This window comes from Bombus impatiens, unplaced genomic scaffold (genome assembly GCF_000188095.3).
Source record: "Bombus impatiens unplaced genomic scaffold, BIMP_2.2 scf_0060, whole genome shotgun sequence".
NCBI lineage: Eukaryota > Metazoa > Arthropoda > Insecta > Hymenoptera > Apidae > Bombus > Bombus impatiens.
Window position 1 is genome coordinate 734,220 of NT_176479.1, and position 19,153 is coordinate 753,372.

The 19,153-nt window shown below is 34.5% G+C and overlaps 1 long non-coding RNA gene and 1 other non-coding gene across 2 annotated transcripts in view; one reads left to right on the forward strand and one right to left on the reverse strand.

Annotated features, from left to right (window-relative positions):
- LOC105682052 overlaps nucleotides 1–19,153 on the reverse strand; it is a 128,356-nt gene that overhangs the window by 31,415 nt on the left and 77,788 nt on the right. The window lies entirely within an intron of this gene.
- Nucleotides 18,741–18,813, forward strand: TRNAV-CAC. Its single transcript has one exon. It is a non-coding gene; the product is annotated as a tRNA-Val (tRNA).

Consider the following 19,153-nt stretch of genomic DNA (forward strand, 5'->3'; position numbering starts at 1 on the left):
GTGAACCGTGTACAGTCTGTATCGCAAGATCACGAACGCAAACACGAATTACTATGGAGAAAATTAATCGTTCGCGTGAAATGAGTTTACCTGAATTTCCTCGGATCTTAGAGTAAGGTATAAAATTTATCGAATTTCCTCCTTTGTGTATTTTGTTTAAAGAATAGACGTACACGTATGTAAAATTAACGTTAACTCGTATTATTATTATCCGATATCATTTCGCTGTACGTAATTGAAAATACGCTACAGATTGAATTGCGATATAGAAATTTAAACGATAGAATTTTCAACTATATTCCCGTTGTATTAGAATTAAATCGCAACATGGAAATTTAAATTACGTTTGCATTATAAGACAGAATTTGTTTAGAATCCAGATAAAATTAAGTTATTCTTGAAATTCACCGAATTGGAATTAATTATACCTTCGAGTCGATTACACGAAATTAGAATTACAAGAGAAATTCATTTCTCGTGGTGTCTGTGTTGCAGACTGTACATTGTACATTGTACATACATACAGTGTACATACATATAGTGGCTATAGGTAGCACGGTCGAGCGACCTCGTTTGTATCCGCTGGAAAAGAGCGGCTTAAGACGATGTTAAGATTAGGATCGTTGGATCATGATCGATAAGATGTTAGGTGCCTTAGGATGTTGGCTATATTGTTGGCTATAGATTAAGTGAGTTAGATCGACGCGTGACTCTTGATTTTTCCTCGTTCGAAAGTTGAACAACACGCTGTTGCTCTATTTTGCGATACTCGAACGGCGGCCTGTGAAAACGGAGCGAGAAAGTTTTCGATTTCTCGTCCTCGAGTGTCTTGGTACTTGATACATATCTTTCGACGAACAGGGAAGAATATTAGAGAAACTCAGATGTTATGAATATTTGCTTAGACTACGGAATATTAGGAATATTGCGTAGATTATAAAACCAAGTTATTCAAATGTATTTTGTTTAAATGGACACTGTAGAATGGGAAGAATATTCGTAAAGCGTTTAATAATATAGGAAAAATATTTCTGACAAATTGGATAGGTTGGTAGGTATATTTGAAAATTGCAATATTTGAGAGAGATCTAATAGAATAGAAAGAACGTTCGAAAAGGGGTTCATAGAATGGGTGTAACATCCGAAAATTTACATATCTACCTAAAATAGATTCGATCGGATAGTTTCGATATTCGAAAAGGATTTGATAAATTAGAAACAAATATTTGGAAAGCTAGTTGATTATCGAATTAGAATAGCATGGTATATTTATGTATACTTACTTGATACACGATGTATATGTACGGTGAAACATATTCAAGTGGCTTAAGAATATTATTCGTACAAATTCTCAAACAACGTAATAACTGTGAGTCTACTATACCAATTAGAAATACCGAAGAATCGGAATGATTCAAACGATATTCAGCGATAATTTTCGATCTTTCGTGGACCATTGATCGCTCAGGATCCGAAATCTTATCCATTTCGATATCAAAAGTCCTATGAATCGCAATAAAATTCACAAAGGAAGAAAAGTAGACGTCGAGAAGCAACGTTTCAAAGGAAATGTGTCAGAAAATACTAGTCAGTTTGAAGCAAAGGGTCAACTGGTTCACCTCATTAATTGGAGCAAGGCCCATGAAGCTAATTAAAGTCAATTCCACGTCCAACGTGCTCGGCTGCTTCTATTTTTCATCTCGCTTCGCAGCGTCGTCTACACGTTTATTTCGAACTCGATTATGGAACGTGAAAAAAGCACGTAAGGAGCCTAAAAGCGGCGCGTGTAACCGTAATTAATGCGTGTCCTTGGCATGTCCGATTATTCGTAGCTAGCCAATGCCAGAAAAATTACAGACAGGAAGCTACGTGGACATAAACGATTCCACTGAACCGTTCCTTCTGTCCAACTGCGAAAAATGGTAGCAGAGAGTTACAGGTGTGACGTTTGAATCGCTACTTACTTTACAATTTGTATTTTAGTATTTCTATCGAGATAAAGGTAACGTAGAAGCGAGTTGAATTCCATATGGCAACAGTAAGTTTATTTTTGTATTTTTGTATTTTATTGGAATAAATAAAGATATCCTAGATTAAAATTCCATTCATGAATATGCGTATAATAACATTTTATTTATTCCATGATTTGTACTTTTGTATTTTGTTGGAGTAAAGACGTTTGTAAAAAATTAGAATGAGAAATAGAATGAGAATTTTCGAAAAAAATTTATCAGAATGGGAAAAAGGGTCGAATAGAACGATATAAATTTCTTCTTTTACTTTTCGTTTAAAAGCAATAAATGTATTATTCGCTTCGTTTTATTTTACGTTCGATTATTATCAGCGTGCAAAAGATTCGACAGAGGAAGTGGTTTTATACTTTTGTTCGTTGTTACCCTTTTATTTAATGGCTGATCGATGTTGTCTGTATCTCCTTTGATCGACAAACGACGAAATAATCGAAGTGATCGAAAGTTCGTCGCACCGAGAGCAAAAGTGATGTTCACTGGCGACTGAAAGCAATTTAATCGACTGCAGAATTTCACTAACTGCGGAAAGAAACTTTCGATTTCGTTTCGTGAAGCAGAACAGTTCGGTACGGTATTTAAATAACGTTTATCACGAGCAAATTGAGCTATGTCGATGAAAGACGGAAATGAAATCGACTTCGATGCACCGTAACAGCAGAGACAATCGTTTCGTCGTTACTCGACGAAATTATTCTAGAAATCGTCGAGTGTTTGATCGATCATCGAAAATTTCAGTTATCTTATTTAACTCTCGGAGGACGAAATCTCCGATCATCGAATTTTTACATTTCAATCTTCTCCTCGCTTTAGCGGACAAAAAGAGATCTCCGATTTACTCGAAATATTGAACATAAGATTGAAAGAAAAAATTATATGTACGAGCGGGAAAGATACTTTTGAACGTTTTCAGAAAAAATACAATTGATTCTTAAAATTTCCTTTTGTTACGATCGTCTGTTAATCACGTCTCTACCGTCGAATAAAAGCTTAGTATAAATCATAGCTAATCTCTTCTTCCACTGCTGTCTGCGTCCCAATTACGTTCCAAAGGGAACGTAAAAAGCTCTCATGATGAAATATGGAATATGAAGTCCTCGAATATCCGAGAAAAGGTTCCTCGAGCGGCGATAAATCTTCTCGTTAATTTTTATCAAGGATTCCGATGTTGGATCAAACTTTCGAGGAAAATAATACTCCGTTCCTTTCGCATGGTCAATTGCAACATAGGAGAGCGAACGAAGTGAGGATTCTTAGTATGTGGGTGGTTTGGTCGTGCCAAGTTACTGTCAGAATAATTACTATGATTTGAGAGTAACTAGAATGCAATACGTTTCTCTTGTACGTCTCTTGTCCACAAACGAACGATACGTTTAGTACAAATGTTGTCTTATTTGAAGTATGAATATTTATATACTTGTATCGTTCATTATATGTTAATGACATACAGCATCTTTAAATAACAATTATGACTTGCAGCATCGTTAAATAACAATTTTTAAGCTTCCTTCTTTTTTTTCAATAAGTTTATTCGGATTATTTAGATGATGTATATATTTAAATAAGAATTGTAAAAGAACAATGTATACGGACTGTCGCGATAGATAAATATCGGAAACGTAATTATAAATTTCTTTAGATCGTCATGATACTCTGTACTTCTTTGCTGCCAGGTGCTTCCGCATTTTTCATTTTTATTACGTGATTATCCTCGATCGATCACTATTTTTCAACCTACATTACGCTTTATTTCTGTCTAATTAATCTCGTTGAAATATTTCAATGCAGCACTAGAGCAAGTCCGTGAGATTATTTATTAGATAAACGTTACGTTTGAAAGAAGCAAAGATGAGAAAAACAAAGATGTTATAGATCCGTGAGAATTTTACTACAATCTACTATAATATTTTACAACTTCATAATAAACACACATTAATTACTCTACGATTACTAAAGGAAAATAGTCAGAGTGAAAAAATTATATTTATATAAGTTGATAGCTTAATAGTCAATAGAATGTTCAATATCTACTTGCTCTATCTGAAATTATAGATTTCATATGATATGATAGAAATAATATGAAACGTATAAAATAAAATACTCCTGTTAATTGTTCACGAATAATAACTAAATCTATTTTCAAATTCAAAACATTAATCTATTAATTTATTAATAAATACTATGTACCTGGACGATGAAATTATAAAGTGTATAGAAAATAGAATTGATCGGTTTGTCGTGTGTTTCAATTTGAACCAAATACATAATATAACGAAAAAGAACGAGGTCTGCGAAAAGAATATTGAAAAGTCACAAGCACAGTTACATACGAACGACTAAAACCCGATTACGTAACGAAGACGAATTCCCTCGGAGCTTCGCGGTATATAAATCGGTTTATCGGACGTCGGCCGACGATTGAACGACCTCGAAACAGTGACAGTGGATACTCCCTGTCAGACAATTTGAGAGACGCTGGTGTGCACGACGCCTCACGTGGTCCACGTGGTCTCGGCACACGCTTTCACAACATGGCGATGAAAGCGGGCGTTGAACCTTCCACAGGTTGTGTAACATGGTCGAAACAATATGTAGGTCGCGTCTAGTTATCCCGGTTTGTCGACGCGAGACTGATTACGTCAACAGTCGTCTGACGCCGGCTAATGCCCGAAAGCAAAAAAAAAAAAAAAAGAAAAACAGCGTTTAACGGTACACTTAGGTGAATTAAGTTATTCACCGTGTTACGCCATCGACCAAATTCTTTGACCTTTTAAACTCTAAACTTCTTTCCCTTTTCTTTCAATGCTTCTGCTTTTCGTCGTATTTCGAGTTCTGGTATCTTTCAGTAAAATTCGCGCGTTTGTCGAATTGAATCTTTCGAAAGATTCGAAACAGTTTACAGAATCGAGTGATTCGTCGATTTTGAAAAAGAAAGAGAAAGTTGTTGGTACATAACGTTCCGAAGGAACTTTAACTCTGTCGTTCTCCTGCTTTACCCTCACGTTCGTGTCGCTTCGCGTATTTTCTTTCCAAATTATCAAATACTTTACAAACGTGGAGTGATCAATTATAAAACGTGCTACACGTAATTTATTAAATACGATGATAATTTATAATTGTACTACTAATCTGATGTTTCGCTAATTTGCTTGCCAGAGTTCTTCCATTTGTTATTGTTATCTCTCTCTCTCTCTCTCTCTCTCTCTCTCTCTCTCTCTCTCTCTCTTGTACAGTTAATATATGCTCGAAGTTATTTATATTACTATCGAAGGATTGCCCAACCCTTCCTCAAGTTTTCTGCTTTTCTTCGTTTTCTAACAATCCAACTGTTTTAAGTGAAACGTTGTTTAAACATTTGAACATATGCAGTACTATACTTTAGCCAAATTGTCAAACACCCGTCGATTACGTTTAATTATAATGCATAATATATTCTTTTAAAAATACACGGTGGTTGATAACTGGTGGTACAAGCGGAAAGGGGGTGATTCTACGCGAAAAAAGAAGTCGGAAATATAGAATAGAAATTTAAAAATTTAAAAATTTAAAAATTTAAAAATTTAAAAATTTAAAAATTTAAAAATTTAAAAATTTAAAAATTTAAAAATTTAAAAATTTAAAAATTTAAAAATTTAAAAATTTAAAAATTTAAAAATTTAAAAATTTAAAAATTTAAAAATTTAAAAATTTAAAAATTTAAAAATTTAAAAATTTAAAAATTTAAAAATTTAAAAATTTAAAAATTTAAAAATTTAAAAATTTAAAAATTTAAAAATTTAAAAATTTAAAAATTTAAAAATTTAAAAATTTAAAAATTTAAAAATTTAAAAATTTAAAAATTTAAAAATTTAAAAATTTAAAAATTTAAAAATTTAAAAATTTAAAAATTTAAAAATTTAAAAATTTAAAAATTTAAAAATTTAAAAATTTAAAAATTTAAAAATTTAAAAATTTAAAAATTTAAAAATTTAAAAATTTAAAAATTTAAAAATTTAAAAATTTAAAAATTTAAAAATTTAAAAATTTAAAAATTTAAAAATTTAAAAATTTGGAAATTTAAAAATTTAAACATTTAAACATTTAAAAATTTAAAAATTTAAAAATTTAAAAAGTTAAAATAATACGAACGAAACTAAAAATGTTTATTCTACATTTCCGACTTCTTTTTTCGCGTAGAATCACCCCCTTTCCGCTTGTACCACCAGTTACCAACCTAACCCCTGTATATCAAACTCTTTATGAACAAACAAACAGCCGTATTAGAAATTGGGAAAAGTTTTGGCAAAAGTTTTCCACGAATTCTCATCGTCTATAAAATTTGATCTTGATAAACACGAACGAATTTCCATCTTAACCTTTTAGATTATCTTTCGTCTTCACGCTTTTGCGATTATTTTCTGCCGTTATGAATTACCAGCGGCAATTTTAGTGCCGCAATAAATACCGATCTTGGTAGAACCAATATACTTAGGGTACACAAAATTCGCGTTACTTATCAGACGACAAATGTATTTTCGTTTTCCGAGCGTAAAGGCATTTCCAGGTGGAGGGGCCGGGGAATATATAGTCGTTGATAATAAATGGACGACCTTGCCGTGCGTAGAATTGATAAGAATTGTAACTCGCGTATCATGGCCTTGTGCATATTTACAGCTGCCGGGGACCTTGACGCGATTAACCGACCAGCAATTATTCCTCGAAATTGCCTCGTGATTCATTTCGAATCGATTATTCGGCAAACGTATTCGCCGATTTGCTCGCGTTTTCTCGTAGCCCTCGAATCTATCGTAACAGCCGTTTTTCTTCCTCCGTTTTGATAAACATCTGCCACGTTAATAAAACGGAAATGATAACATTCGATCTACATAGAACGCTATGTTGATTAAAAGGTAGGATAGGCTGACATTGGAAATTTTACAGAAAGGGAAATCGATTAGATAGGCGTATCAATTTTCATTATTCTCTTATTTCTATGTAATATCTGTTCTTCTCGTTTTACGATTTTATTCTTATGTAAAATCGTAGTAAACGAAAGGAGAAATATTATATTACTAAATATTGCAACGTAACATACCGATCGCGTTTTCTATATTTTCGAAACAAATAGAATTCAATAATCTCATAATCGAGTAACTAAAGCCGAATTCCGATATCCAGTTCGGCTCGATAAACTAAGAGAGAAAGGCTTGAAATCAATCAACAACTGTCGATTAATTTCTCGCCAATCTGAAAAACAATCCCACTATTTCAAATCTTGAAACTTGCAAATTCTAAAAACATCGATCATTCTCGTTAAAACCGACGATCACGACGATTTATCGTTAGAGACCTGTAAACTTTCAAACTGTAAAAAAAGCTATCTACCAGTTGCCGCTATTAAAATCAATAATAGCAAGCCGATAATCGTTGGATCGTCCGTAAACCGAGATCGTTTCACTTTATAAAAAAGAAATTTCACTGTCTGGAAAGACATTGCCTGGTCGAGATCCAGGAAGATGAGGATCGTCTAGAGAGCTTAGGCAGTTTCACAGGCCACTCTCTCTCGGTTAGCTCGGGTCAATAGGTCACCCACGCCTCGATTACTCGACTTCTATCGAGGCAAAGCGAACCACGTTGGAATTGCGACACCTTCCTTTTTGCCATTGTAAATGCATCGCAGATGCCACTGGATCGAGACACGGTGGTTGTCGTCGACGACGTCTTCGTCGTGACTCGTCCGCTTTCTTCCATGTATATACTCTTACTTTTCTTCGGTCGAACAACGCCAGCGAGTCGTGGATCAACGACACCAAGTGCTCGATCCAGGAAGATGAGGCGGCCACCGGTTAACTTTCTCCGCTCGAACGAGGCTTGTAACGAGTTCTACTTTATTGTAACCAGTCTCTTTTGCGCAGGGTGAAATCAAACCGTTGTTTATAGGCCTCTGTCCCGGCAAGCTAAATAATAGACGTGATTTGTATCGCGCCTCGGAGAGAGTTTATTTATCTCTTTAACGCTTTAGTTCGATCAGTCGCTTTTTTCCAGATTTTGCGGTTTCATGGGTCTGTGGAAAGTGTTCTTCTATATTTCTGTTTTCAAGTTTATGCATACGTCGAGTGGATATTACACGTTTCAAATAAATCATGTCTATAAATTTAGTCTAGGAATTCTTCGTGGCTTTATAGCATGCGTGCTAGGTCTTCTTATTTCTTCTCTGTTTTTAAGAATATAAATGTTAATCGAATGTTACGTGTAATTTAAATTACAAAATTTGCAATTTAATTTCATAATTCCCTTTTCCCAGGTTTTGTAATTTGTTGGATGTTGTGCTCTTTGATCTCTGCTCTCGAATTTACATATATATGTTGCACGTATATTTGAATGTTGTGTATTTTAACGTGTATTTTTAGGCAAAATCGAAATACACTAAAAGCGATCATCTCCGTATTCTTAACGAGCACGTCCTTAGAGAAGCGAAGAAGAAGCTTCGATAAGGTGTTCTTGTCGATGGAACAGAAGAAAGTTATCGCGACGGGCGCCGGTAACGAGTTGTTGTTTTACGAGCGCGACGAAATCAGGCGAACGACAAACGATATCATACGCGAATCGATTTCTCGGGATTCGTGTGACACGGTGTAATATTCGACGTGTGTATTAACCCGTGTAATTTAACGCGAAATTTTATGATCACGTTTGCGCGAGGAATTCATGCCCAAGGTAAGGTTCGCGGTTGAAACTCTTTGTCACGTGTTTATTTCTCCGCGAGTCGAAACGGTATTTACAGCTGTCCGCGTGTTATAATTGCCATTTGTATCGCTATATTTGACTAGCACCGTGTTCTTTCGATCAACTAGTGTTGAGGTTATTCGACGTGTAAACAGAGAAAACTCGTGAATAAATTGTAAGGCAGAAAATATATTTAAATAGAAGTGTAATTATAAGTAAGAATACAATTTGAGCTGGTCCAGATCCGCACGCTAATTGTGTTACCCAATAACTGAAAACCCAGAAGTCAACGTCGCCTGTCTACTGTTTATGGTCTGTCTTCGTCGCAGTCTTTTGTCTACACGCTGTCGATGGTTTCGGTGCTTGAGAAAACTAAAAAGACCAGATGTAGAGTTTTCTTAGAAATGGTGACCACTTCAACAACTAATTCCGTCTTTGCTTGCCGTTATCACGAGAAGGTTCGCAATTTGCCTCTGGAGAATTTCTATCTTTAGAAGAAAAATAGATATTTTACGAGGAATTCTGTAAAAGAGAATATACACGAAGTTTCCACTTAACGGTTTATCTGATTTGACTTACAATCGTTTTTAGTTTAATTAATTCGCTCGATTGGTTTAGTTCAGTTTTATCCGTCACTCGAATTTTAAGTTTACTCATCAATTTCCCTTAAAAACAATTTTTACAAGCTTCCGTTGTATTATTACGATCTTTATCTTGGATAATTAATTGTATCTTTGATAATCTGTCAAAATTATCACGCTTTGTGTGGCACCTATTACTCATCGATACCGATAAACATGCTAATATCTCAGAAGAAATAAAAACATAAATTTATTTCAGAAAAATTGTACATAAAATATAAAAACAGAAAGTTGTATGTAATAGAGAAATTCTTGAATCAACTCTTTTGCAAGAAATATCGTAATAGGATGTAGGCAAAATAGAAATATCTCGAGCTATGTAGTAGCCGGAATATTTCTTTTCAAAGAACGTTCAACTTACAACCGGAAGGCCTCAATTTTGACAAACATGCGATACCGATATCAGGCTGTGAAAGTGTTGAATCTCGGGGAAACAATATCTAATAATCGACTGTGTCGAGACGAAAGTTTCCTTCCTCGATGCTTTTGTTCTCTCGTTCTGATTCGTCGGTTCGATGAGATTCCAGGTGAAAATCGCAACAATGCCAACGAAAGTTTCGATGTCCGCGTTAGATCTGTCAGAAAGGAACGCGCGAAACCGACCATGTTCGAATGGAGGTTACCGAGTGAAAGACAACACCAGCGAAACCGAAAGTTCTGCCATTCGTTCTACTTTCCAGCGTGAGCGTGCGAGCAATTGGGTCATTCCATTTTTTTACGAGTCACGCTCGTAATTTTGTGAATGTACCGAACTTCTTCTGATCTCGTCTGCTCTATGAAAATTTCAATTCTCTTGCGAACAACAAAATTATGATTTTTCTATGGTTTTTGCTATGCAGAGTGATTTCGAAAAACGCGATGATTTTTCGCGTAAAACTAAATCGAACAAATATAGGACAATATCTATTCGTATGATTGTTCGTTTTCGAGAAAATTGAAAATTTCTAAAGTGTATACTCGACTTTGGTTAATTTCCAAATATGACAGAGAAGTAGGCTGAGACTTTGAGATCTCGTTTTGGAGAAAGTGGAATTTAAAAATCCAGATTTCGACAAATTTGCAAATTCGTTTCTTAACCAAGCGTTGTTCAAAAATCTTGCATTTCTATATTTTCGACTCTTTCACGTCGACTGGTTCGTGTCTTTCGCGATCGTATCGCAATTCCAGAACCACTCTGCGCAATTAGTTCGATGGAAATATGAAAGTTGAAGCTATTCAATGGCCGAGAGTCTGCTTCTTATTAGAATTTCCGTGTTTCCCTACACTTCTTCTATTATTATATAGTAAATAGCTGTGGTGTATGAAATGACCAGCCGCGAATAATTCCATACTGTTACATATGCTACTTTCGATTCCGATCCCACGGATCAAGCAGACACGAGTGAAAGTTTTTCCTGTCTTTTGAGAACGAATTTTTTATGAAAATATCTCGTAGTGCTGTACATTGTGCTAGCTTATAATAAGATGTAAAATGTTCGTGACAGCAGAAAATTTATGAATATTTTACTGTTGCATATAAGAGTGTGTCGCGATGCTACTTTTTCTCTACTGGCAGAAAAATAACCAGTGTTGAGTAACAGGAAGATTCTTGCCGTTCTTGATTATAGCATTACGATAGCACAACTTCGAGATTACCTCGAGTCGTATTGTGCTCGTTGTGCTTCCTAGGTTTGATGTCATAAATTATTTTCCTCTATGTTCTGATAATTTTATGGAGAACGTAAACACCGATATTCTATGTTCCATTCTAAATTTATATACAGTTAGTTTTGAAAATATAATGAACACACATTCAATTAACACCTTCTTCTTGAAGCGTTTCATAAATTTTCATAAATTTTAAGAAGTTGGAAACAATAATATTTGAATTTCATAAATGTTCAGTTTTGCTTCCTCCTTTCGAGACTTTCGATCGAAAAATCTTATACACTTTCCTTTTAATTATATTCGAAGGCAAGCTATACGAAAATTATTTCCGCGTGATTTTCTCCGCGACTTTTTATTACCATTGTACCATGACTTTTGAATCTCATTGTATTTTTCGTAATTAAAGAACGATCCTTTCGATCTAAATTCAATAATTTCGCAGAATATTTCTCTGTCTACGCGCAAGAAGCAACCACTCGAGATTATTTCCATTTCGTTCTTCTTCAAAGCCTCTATCTCTGCTCTCGATCTCTCGTCCGTATTTCAAAGCTTCTCACATTTTTCAAACCGCCCATAAATCATTGTCAACCAAATTTCAACCCCAACAATTCCACGTGAATAATATTTGACACCTCTGAAGCATTTCTAAAAAAAAAAAGTTAGGGTTGCGGAGTCGATAATCGAAATTTCCCACTTCAACGCCAACTCCGATTTCTCTTTCTCTTTATCACCGCCATCCAGTCCAACTCCATTTACGACAGATTGTTAACGTACTCTTTATATGTATGTTTACGTACTAATACTAATTTAAATAGCGTAAAAGGCAAAATTTATCATCGTGATGATGACATCGACGCACAAAGAATGAAAAGGGCATTCCCCGAATTTGATACAGAATTATTATAATAATATTATTATATTAATTATAATATTATTATGATATAATATTATATAATAATAATATTAAATGATATTATACAGGGTGGTTGGTAACTGGTGATACAAGCGGAAAGGGGGTGATTCTACGCGAAAAAAGAAGTGGAAAATATAGAATACAAATTTTTCGTTCGAGGCTTTGTTTTCGAGAAAATCGACTTTGAATTTTCGCTCGGTACGCGTGCACTTTATCACGTCTCGTTATAACGGATCTCACTGTAGATCGTTGTCTCGATTGACGTTATTTTTTTAATTTTTAAAATTTTTAAATTTTTAAATTTTTAATTTTTAAATTTTTAAATTTTTAAATTTTTAAATTTTTAAATTTTTAAATTTTTAAATTTTTAAATTTTTAAATTTTTAAATTTTTAAATTTTTAAATTTTTAAATTTTTAAATTTTTAAATTTTTAAATTTTTAAATTTTTAAATTTTTAAATTTTTAAATTTTTAAATTTTTAAATTTTTAAATTTTTAAATTTTTAAATTTTTAAATTTTTAAATTTTTAAATTTTTAAATTTTTAAATTTTTAAATTTTTAAATTTTTAAATTTTTAAATTTTTAAATTTTTAAATTTTTAAATTTTTAAATTTTTAAATTTTTAAATTTTTAAATTTTTAAATTTTTAAATTTTTAAATTTTTAAATTTTTAAATTTTTAAATTTTTAAATTTTTAAATTTTTAAATTTTTAAATTTTTAAATTTTTAAATTTTTAAATTTTTAAATTTTTAAATTTTTAAATTTTTAAATTTTTAAATTTTTAAATTTTTAAATTTTTAAATTTTTAAATTTTTAAATTTTTAAACTTTTACACCCCCTTTCCGCGTGTACCACCAGTTACCAACCACCCTGTATATAATATTATATTAATATATTATAGAATTATTATAATATAATTACAATTTTGTGTGCTAGACTAGATTGGCCGCGTAGTAGTGACACATGTATGTGAATATGAGTGTGTGGAATATGAGTGTGTCGAAAAACAAATGAACGTAACTGTTCCGTTGGCTGTGTGGTATGGAAGATGGTGAGACAAAGAGAGTGCTGAGACGAATGCAAATGTATATCGACGAAGATCCTGGAAATCTATTTTAAAACTATTTTAATACGAACTCTAAGTATAACCTTAGTGTTCCTTTACTTTTATTTCGGCAATTAAGATCCGCTATTCTCAACACTCTTTATTCATTAAGAATGTATCGCTACAATTGTAACACTTGCACGCCTGCAAAACAAACTATAACACGAATCGCGCCCTGGCGTGCTTCAGAATTCAGCAGTTTCTCTCTGTAATACGAAAAACGATGAAGTTCGATATTTAACGTACGGTTTCGTGCCACGCGAGATATCATGGAAATGTAACTGTCGTTTTGTACGAGAGTTACCCATATTTTGAGCTTTTGCAATTTGATAAAAACGTAGTATTTTTAATATACAAATAGTTTCGTCGCAACAAAAGCTGTAGAATTCGCTTTTATCGGACGGAAGATTTACGTTATGTTTCTTTATGTATCTTTATCATGCAGAAGATTGTGCAATTTATAATTCCATCAGCTTGACGTCAGAGGGCAAAATTATTACTTGTGCAGCTATCAAATTGGCCTTAGTTTGGCAACGATACTGGTTCAGCTTCTGTGGTCTTGTAACGCTACAAATGGAAATTTGTACTATTTTCGCGACATTTCGTGGCATATCTCGCCTTACGATGTCGTCGAAGCGAGTCGCGAAGATTTCTCCGTAGATTTTAGAAAGACCTCTCCCACGAAATTTATATTTTTCCAGTTGCGCAACTATCGATACCAAGCTGCGCTATTTGCTCTCAACTGCAGCCCCGACTGCAATGATCTGAAATTCCCCGCGATCTTCGACTCCGGCTACGACTTCGCTGTCCCGAGAAAAATCGTCGATTGAAAGAGCAAACACACCGAGCCATAAATCGAGCCAGTTTATGCCACGATAGAAGACATTTCACGTGTTACGACAACCTGTTACTCGAACGGCGTGTTCGAGACAAGGAAATGTTCACGGGGTTCCCCTTTCTACGTAAAAATTGGGCTGGTTACGAGACGAACGACTGTCTCGGCTCGCGGCTTTCCTACGTTTCGGCGTGATCGCTGGGCCAGACAATCGGACGATGCAATGTGCAATAGCGTGTACGGCACGGTGCAACGTGCCGCGGCTAACGACCGGCCAGATCGTTGCTCCAACCAGGAAATGAAATGAACCGGCGTGGAATTGCACGGTTTCTCGCGATCGTGGCTCGCGGAAAGTGTGTCAGCCCTTAAATGGGAAAAGCACAATGCGGCGAGCAACGAGTACGGGGCTCATTAACGTCGGGCCGACAACTGACTCGAGAACGATGAACGTCGATTAACAGGCCACTCGAACGAGAATTTTATCGGCATCGATCTACGTATGGAACGTCGATCTAGCGCGGAACGTTTCCACTTTTCATATATCGTTCTCTGTGACAGGTGAATTTTACACCAATTACGGAAATATTAATCGTTAACTGTGGACGAAACCGAAATTGCGGTCTACCTAATTAATTATTCCGTTTATTTCGACCGACCATGCTATCGTCAGGATGCGGTTTTTCTATTGCATTTCTTACGATAAAACAAGATACAGAACAAATCATAGAAGATACAAACAAGGCATAGAATCGCCCGTGGCTAGAAAGTTGAAGGCGAGCACACGTAGATGTATCTGATGAGGATTTCAAGCTAATTATACTGTTTAGCGACTTTTCCCAATTATGATTACTCGACTGCAGTGTCCATTTACGAAGGTACAACTTTTTCAATTTAATGTCTTCCTTTGAAACTCGATAGGTGGATGTTTTCTTACAGTGGAGTAAGAGCGTAGGAATTCTTTAAAGTTGTACAAATTTCGCACGCCGGTGAAACTTGTAAATTTATTACAAATATATTTATACTTTCTACGAAACGAAGTTGCACGCTTCGGCTTGTACCGTAGGAACGGCTGGACGTTGTCCTTTTAGAACACTGACGTTCAACGAATCGTGTCAAATATTTTCCATCTATAGTCTTAAATCCATCATCGATCAAATCGACACCGGTTTTTTCCAAGTGCGGATAAACAAAATTAAACACCGCGCTTTTGCTTTACATTTATCTTGCGAGTACGTCGATATTACTCACCAAAAAAAAAAAAAAAGAAAAAAAGCTGGTGATTAAAGAATCACGCGTGGATTTCTTGTCGATCGAAACAGCACCGGCATCGCGAAGATGAAAGGAACGAAAGGAAATACATTTTCGTTTTGCGATCTCGAGACAAGAGCGAATTACGCGTTCTAGGCGGAATCGCGAGAGTTGCAGCAGCGGTGCACTTTCTCCGTAGTAAAAGTAAAAGTTTCGCCGAGCGACCATGTTGAGACACGGTGCACAGGCAGCGCATTTAACCAACCAACGGAATCGTAGCTTTCTATTATTGCAAGATCGTCAACCTTACTCGCGCAGCTTTTCATTTCACGCAGATCTCTCTCGATTATGCTAAAATCGACATCGTTTTGCAAGGCTGACATTATCCGTAGCGGTCTGAAACCAGCTCGTCTTATTCTACTTGATCATTTCTCGTTGTAGCGAGTTTAGAGTATTTTACAGAGGAATTATAACTCGGAGATCGTTCAGTGATTGATCGTGGGTAGACTGTATTTGAAACGAAATAATGGGATTATTTAAAAAAACACGTCTTTTGCGTTGGTTAATTTTTTCTAATAAAATAAAAGATAACTTGAGTTTGACCAGTTTTATTGTAGAAATCAGATACGCATGTAAAAATGTATTGGTGTATTAATAGGAATATTATTCGTGGCATCCACTTGATTCTACAAATGTATTACGGTTATTTCAATTACATATTTTCAGCGCGGGTTTCAAACAGTCAATTTAAACGGACGTTTCTCCTCGTTATATATGCAACGAAATATTTGCATATATTATTTTCATGAAATCTTGCAGATTCTAGATTCGTGTATTATTGCATACATTTCTTTGCTACCGTAGCTTTGTTCATTATCGTACACGAATGGAATTCTCATCGTCGGACGAGAACCGTTACGAATTAAAATGAATTAATGTGAAGATAAAGGTATCATTTTGAATGATCCTCAAGTGTGAAAATTACTTTTTATATTTAACACACTAATACGCCTAATTCCTTTATCGATTCTAGGAAAGATTGTTTGCAGAGCTCGTTGCGAAACGTGCACATGATTGAAAACAAATAGCAGAAGCGAACTTCCCGAAATAATTTCTCAAATAATCTCTGATACTATTATGTCAATCGTATTAATAATAGAAATTTATATAATAAGGTAAATGTGTGAAAGACGCGTTATTTATAAATCAAAATTATCTGTTGTTCCATAATAATAATAATAATTTAATCTTTCATCGAAAAAATCGATTTCAACGTATAATATGAAAAAATTTGCGCAATTCGTACCTACGAACTTCTGTCTCTGTAGCAAAATTCTCAAAAGATCGAATCTGTTGTTTCGTTTAAGAGAACCGAACTAAAATAAAAAAGAAATCATTTAAAACACGTTGCTCCAATAAAGCTGTCGAAAGCATTTAAACACGAACCAACGTTGTTCTATTTCTATAACAAAATCAGTAAAACAATTTAGCTGTTTCAGATCGTTACTTTGCATCTTCGTTCCGAAATAAAATTTCCCTAAATCCACCCTGTATCAACAATTCAAGCTACTAGCATGATTCGTACTGGCATATTCACGGGTCGACAATCGCCTCCACATTTTCGCGTTTCGCTCGACAAAGACGACGCGACGCGTACAGTAGCTTGCAAAAGTATCGAAACGCTCGTAGAAACCTTCTGCGAATATATTACGCGCGCCACACGGAACACTTGGAGACGCGGTAAGTGGCAAAATACTTTCGCGAGCTGCTGTAGCTTTTATTCAATCAGTGAGAGAAATTCCACTCTAAAGTGGGTTCCTTGTTGAATGGAACAAAAGCGTGGAAAGGTGAGAAAGAAAGGACGCGAGAAGAGGTCGATCCATTACCTGAAATCGCGTAGTTTCAGGCGCAACGTTCGGAAAATGCAAAGAGCGTTCGAGGGGAAATCGGTTTCGCGTGGTTGAAACGTAAAAGGATCTGTGACGTATATTATAATGCCACGAGAATGCGATTTTCGCGTACATTCTAAACGTCGACGAGGACGATCGATCAATATTCCAAAGAGAAACAGCGACCGAGAGTTCTCAGAAATGAGCTCGGTACGGACAAAGGAGCACGCGTTGGACCTGGTAGCGCAGGTCAGTTCTATTTATGTATACGAATTCTTGCGTTTTCCGTGAAACTGCGTCCGCAGGATCTACCAAGTCCCTCCTTCCTCTCGCGAAACCATCGTAGAAAGTTTTACGATCGATATGCGCAGGTATAATCACAACGTTTCGTTTTCTTCGATCAATTTGTAATTTTATCGAATTCTCGTTCTTTATCCTGTTTCTTGAGATTATGAAAAGGAATTTCAAGGATTCGCTCGATATTAATTTCGCCGTTGTTTCTTCAATCGCCAAGATCCTACAATTTCTGCCATCGATTTCTACAATTGTACAATATTCGAAGTTTGTGATCGTGTTTTTTTATTTCATTGTTTGCAAATCTGTATTATTGTCTGTTTGACATTCGTTATTATAATCATTGACGTAACGTTACTATTATTAATATGATTGTAAAGGTATATTGGTTAAAGAATGGTCAAAACGGTACTAAAAATATTTGCGGGATCAGCGAGTGGAAGAAAATTTCGAATATTTTAGTACGTTTATGCAATTGCACAAAATTATCGGACATGAAATTGATGAAAGATTGATGAAAGTTATAAATATCGAAAATAATCAAAGAACGACTGAGAATGAGTGGAATATTTCACATCGGAAAAATTCCACGTGTTATATAAGAAATTTGGAGGTCAGTACGCAGAAACAATAAAAAAATGTTTATATACACGTTTGACCTAGCTGACCTTGTTTACACGGTACGGCTGATTTTGTGTTTTACCAGTTGTCCGTCTGTCTTCTTCACAGAATACTACCAAAAAATCTTCGATACAAACTGGCTCTCGTAAAAAGGATATTTCGATACGACACATAGGATATAATTAACGATATAATTAAATAATTTCTAACGAAAAATGAAAAAGTGTTTGTAAATATAATAATATTGCATAGAAATTATTGAAACGATTCAAGAATAAAATCAAATTGTTTGCATCTATATCCTCTTCTTTTATTATTATTATCATTTTTATTATTTATAACAAAAAATGAAAAAGTGTTTGTAAATATAATAATATTGCATAGAAGTTATTCAAACGATTCAAGAACAAAGTCAAATTGTTTGCATCTATGTCCTCTTCTTTTATTATTATTATTATTATTATTATTATTATTTATAACTAAAAATGAAAAAGTGTTTGTAAATATAATAATATTGCATAGAAATTATTGAAACGATTCAAGAATAAAATCAAATTATTTGCATCTATGTCCCCTTCTTTTTTGCTTCATAGCAGTACGATATATTGTACTTTACGTAAAATATTTTAAACTATGTATTAAAAAACACTCGAGAAAGGATATTTCACTCTGTTAAATAAGCAACGTTTATATCAAAATTCTTCTTGTCTCTTTCATCTCTTAAGCTGCGACAAATATAATTTTTTAATTATCTTTAATGTATCGAGGTAAGAATTGGGGCTGTTAATCAAACAGAAGGGGGTTGCTATCAACGTTTCCGTGGTGTAGTGGTTATCACATGTGTTTCACACGCACAAGGTCCCCGGTTCGATCCCGGGCGGAAACATAATTGCACCCTTTTTTTTTTCATTCATTGACAATCGAAAAGTTAAGACAGTCGATGATAGCGTAACTATCGAGAGGACAAAGATTTTCAAAGTAAATGTTCGACATATGTGCCCTAGATTATTTAGTTACACCATGGAATCTTACATTTATTTTACGAGAACATTAATAACTAAAAACTGAACGACCGGGCATCAAGCTTCTTTCAATTTCCGATCACTGTCTTCAATCGCAATCTAAGAATGCAACTTGAAAATATATCAATTCTAAGAAACTAACGAATCCACTGTACGCACGATACCTTCGAGTTTCTCCAACTTCTGACCAATATATTCGACTCC